The following is a 4,992-nucleotide window of genomic DNA, read 5'->3' as shown; positions in this document are numbered from 1 at the left end:
TTCAGTGATCAATAATCAGCATCAGTGTTTTTAATGTGAAGTTGAGTCATTGATTAACAAACAAGTGAATATTGATCACTGATCTATCGAATCGTGTCTCACTCTGATCTGATGTGAGAACATGATGTCATTTCTGTTCCTTCTTCTGATTGGATAACTGACACTGTAGCTACACCGGTTCAACAAAAGGCCACGCTTCATACTGATGTCTTGATTTTCATTCTTTTATTCTCCTTCTCCACCGACGTTGGTAAAATCATAGAACACCGTGAAAACTACAAATAGAAGCAGAGTCCATATGAGTCCATTGTAGCTAAATGCTAACTCAACGTAAACAAACACATGAAGTGTCCACTGTATGCTCAAAGCATTTTGTACAAAACCACAAATAAAATACATATGAAACCAAACCATAATTACCGTTTGCGCCTCTTGAACGCAGTGTATTTATCTCTGAGTGTTCAGTGGCATGACTTCCTGCCTCCATTCTCTGTGGTCCCGCATTTTACTTCTGACCCACAATCCCACAGTTCACCCTCACAACAGACCAGGGGTCATGTGACCACACACTTTCAAAATAAAATGTCCTCACATGAAGGTTTTTAAATATCACAACTGAGATCATTTTTATCAATTTATTTATAAACGTAAGCTCTTTTTAACTCTCTTATTATCATGAATTTATATGTCTATTTATTAATCTTTTTAAACACTTCATTAGCTTCATGAAATACTGTCTCCAACAGTTACACCAATCATGGGGTATCTTGTGTCCTATATCTCTATATTCTTGTCTTTAAGCTGTTGTGTTTGTATGAGAAGTAGTTGACATCACACTGCCTGTTTTTAAGTCTCATTTAAAAAACCCTTCTTTCCCTCTTCACAGTCTCTATGTGATAGTGGGTTATTATTTTGTTCTAGTCTGCATTTTGTATTTTTTCATTGTTGTACAGCACTTTTTCAAATGTGCTTTATAAATAAATGTGTATTATATCAGTTGGTTTTGGCAACATTGGACTATCGTGTTGAGTTGTTCACCATCAAATCACTCACACAACACAAACCGTTTGACTGTGTTTTATTTACTGTAGATATTTATCCATGTAATGTATATATGATCCAGTGTAGCCTGCTGTTTTATTTACAATATGTCATACAGAGGGTTCTTCCTGTGTTTTAACTTAAGTAACATACAGGTACATTTTCACAGCAAATATAGGCCTACACGATTGGATAAAAGTAGGAGTAAGTGAGAAAATATGTTTTCCTTCTTATATCTACAACCCTTTAAAACAAAAAGAAAAGAAACAAGTATTTGCATTCCCTACATGAACCACTGTTGTTTATGTGTTTGTATTTTTCCTTGTTGTATTGATCAAAGTATAAACAACAATCCACAGATTCATTTGTGTTTGTTGACTTTGCTCTACAGTGCAAATGCATCGTTTCCATCTTGTTTTTGTCTTGTTCTGTGAAGAGAAGAATAAAACTTCACTCTGACAGTTATTAACCTGATGTGTATTGTTTTCATGTAAGAGGAGCTGCTCACCCTGATGCACTGCTGGTGTTGTTCAGTCTGACATCAGAATATATAACTTTATTTTCCTCCTCAGTTTCTCTATGGAGATGACCTCTGATGTTGGAGGAGACAACATCTCCCTGGTTCTGCCGAGGGAAGCTGATGCTGGCGTACTTAAGCTCATCCTGCTGTCCTGCTGCAGATGACGGGGAGTCAAACACTGGACCCACGTTCAGCTGACGGGACAAACACATCTCAGTTATAACAAGACTTTTATTGTGTTGTAATTCCCATTGTCCACCACCAGAGGTCAGAGTATTCACACACTGCTTCATGTTCCTTGACACATTCAGCAAAGTCAATAAATCAACATGTAGTGAGGTTCCACCGTTTAAAGCCACTTTTCTCAGCCTGAGGGATCTACACTGTCATCCACAGCTTTAATGAACTATTGTTTGTAAAACACCAAGAAGGCAGCCATGAAGAAAGTGGACTAAACAGCTGATACAACAGTGTCCAGGTGAGTTTTAACAGGACAAGTGCAGTCTGACATTCATGTTTCATTTCACCCTGGAACTTGGACTTGGACTTGAACTCTTCCTGTCTCACCTCTGCTCCGTTGTCAGGTCTCTCTCCCGGTTCACGCTGCTTTGTGAACAACTTGTCCCTTCTAGACAGGAGGAAAAACAGTCGAATGAATCAACTCCTACAGTTAGATGGATCAGTGAAGATGATGATGGAGACATAGACGTTCTCACCTGATCCACAGGAAGACAGTGAGGAGGACGAGAACCAGGAGAACAACAGTGATTATTCCAACAGCTGCTGATTTCCATGAACATGGACAACCAGAAGGAAACACTGACAAGAGATGAATAATAATAATAACTAGAAAATTTCCTCTGGGAAATTTTGAGAGGGCCACGGGGGAAAAAAAAGCAAAAAAAAAAAGCAGCCCATATTAAGCACAGAGCTTTGAGAGAGAAGTCAATTAAGTACAACAAGGAGCAACAGGAGGAATAAAGTCTGACCTGAGAACTGTATGTAATGTGGCAAAATCTGTGTGTGTGTGTGTGTGTGTGTGTGTGTGTGTGTGTGTGTGTGTGTGTGTGTGTGACTGACTGACTTGACACATGTTATGAGCTCCATCCTGTGTCAGATTTAGCATCTGTATGTGTTTATAAACATTTAACGAGTGTAGCCGATGTCGATCTGGCCCTCTGCGTTGTGTTTCTCACGGCCTGCCCTAGGTGGGGTTCGATCCCACGACCTCCCGCACCGGAGGCGACGATGCTAACCTCTTCGCCAAGAGGTTGACAACCACTTGGCGGGTTGGTTAGCACGTCTTTTATGGGTGGAGTGAGTGCACATCCGTTACACTCACCCCCGCTGAACTCACTCCACCCAGGGCATCCGGGTCACGGCACCACTGTAGTCGATGTCGATCTGGCCCTCTGCGTTGTGTTTCTCACGGCCTGCCCTAGGTGGGGTTCGATCCCACGACCTCCCGCACCGGAGGCGACGATGCTAACCTCTTCGCCAAGAGGTTGACAACCACTTGGCGGGTTGGTTAGCACGTCTTTTATGGGTGGAGTGAGTGCACATCCGTTACACGAGCACCAGGTGAATTGTTTATAAAACTTAACGAGCTCTGCCCTGAGGCTCAGACGTTACCACGGCAACTTGAGGCGGTTGCCAATGACGATAGGAGCCCCCCGGGCTGAGGCAGACAGAAAAAGAGTGATTTTCTGCCTCTGCACTGGTCTCACATTTGGGCTTACTGTGACAAAACGGTAACTCTAATCAGAGAAAACCCAGACCATCAGCGCTATTAAGGACTTCCTGAACAATTTGGTACGATTTGGTGTTTCTACAGTAAATATTTTGCTGGAATGTGCGATTTTAAAACAGAGGTCCATTCTGCTTTGCTCAGAAAATCTTTGTATTGGAGTCAATGAGGAGCAGAGACAGACGTGGCCGCACTGACAATTCAAATTCTGTATGTCTCTCTGCTATTTTGAGCACATTGTGAGAGACAGAACAAGATTGTCTACAAATTTGGAAAAAATCATGTGTGTAGAGTGTAAATTGTGTCCAGGAGGAGTGTGGAAAGAGAAAAAATTTAGAATTTTTGGGGCTCTCTCCCACTCTGACCGATGATGTCACGCACTCTGACACGAACATTCCGTGCAATAAACACCCATTATAATCTCATAATTTCTCCAAAAATGATCATGGTCATTGATCAGGGATTGATCAAAAACTATAATACCAATTGAAACGTGGATTAATACACTAATACACAAGACTTGTGTCTGCTGTTTAAAGTTCAAATGACGTCTCTAGGTGAAAGTATGCCTGAGCAGTAGACGTTTAGAAAACTCCAATGATTGTTCTTTTTCGCTCTTTTTTTCCCTACCCATCCCATTGACTTTAATGCAAAAAATTTTGCAGTTTTTCGCGACTTACGTTGCAAAAACTTTGCGAACTGTTGAGAAAAGTAATAGCACACCGATCCCGATCAAACCGCACGTTTTGACTAGAAAAAATCCACACAATAACAGTAGTGCCCGGGGCTATTTCATAGCTGCAGGGGCCAGTGCCCGGTACATTTGCCCCGTGGCCCTAATAATAATGAATAAAAGCTGCAGTAGTAACAACAGGAGATATTATCAGTGAGGTTAATTAGCTAACTGTGGTGCAGTAAACAGTGTGTGATGATGAATGTGTAGAACTCACCTGAAACAACAACAATCAGATTTAAGGTGGACTTCTGACGTCCTCTTGTGTTCTGGGCTTCACAGGAATAACTCCCACTGTGTTCAGGTCTGAGGTCAGTGATGGTGAAGATCTGTCCTGAAGCTTTTGGTGAGTCTTCATCCTCCTTGTACCAGGTGTAATTAGCTGCTGGGTTAGCATCACTGCTACAGTTCAGAGTCACTGAACTGCCCTCCACTATCTCAGCAGAGGAACTCACTGACACAGAGGGAAGCTTTGGAGCATCTGGAGGAGGAAACGTGAAGAAGTAATATTAAAACTGTTATGTACAACTTAAAATTCAAGGTGTGTATTCTACTTACACAGGACGTCTATAATTAGAGACGCAGAGTCGTTCCGTCCATATTTATTCTCAGACCTGCAGTGGTAGGTCCCTTTGTCCTCAGAGCTGATGGAGGAGAACTGATAAACTCCTTCTGCTCCTTGAAGCTGAGTTTGTTTCTCCTTGTACCAGGTGTAATTAGCTGCTGGGTTAGCATCACTGCTACAGGTCAGATTGACTGAAATGCCCTCCACTATCCCAGCAGAGGGACTCACTGACACAGAGGGAAGCTTTGGAGGATCTGGAACAACAAACATCAACAGCACAGTTTAACTGAGGAACATGAATGTTAGCCCCTTTATATTGAAATGGTTTATGTCTTTTCTAACTAACCGTGTGCAGTATGTCAGAGTTAACAATGTACTTTCTGAGT

Source organism: Trachurus trachurus (genome assembly GCF_905171665.1).
Source record: "Trachurus trachurus genome assembly, chromosome: 1".
NCBI lineage: Eukaryota > Metazoa > Chordata > Actinopteri > Carangiformes > Carangidae > Trachurus > Trachurus trachurus.
The sequence above is the reverse complement of the archived record's forward strand: the minus strand, read 5'-3'. Positions refer to the sequence as shown.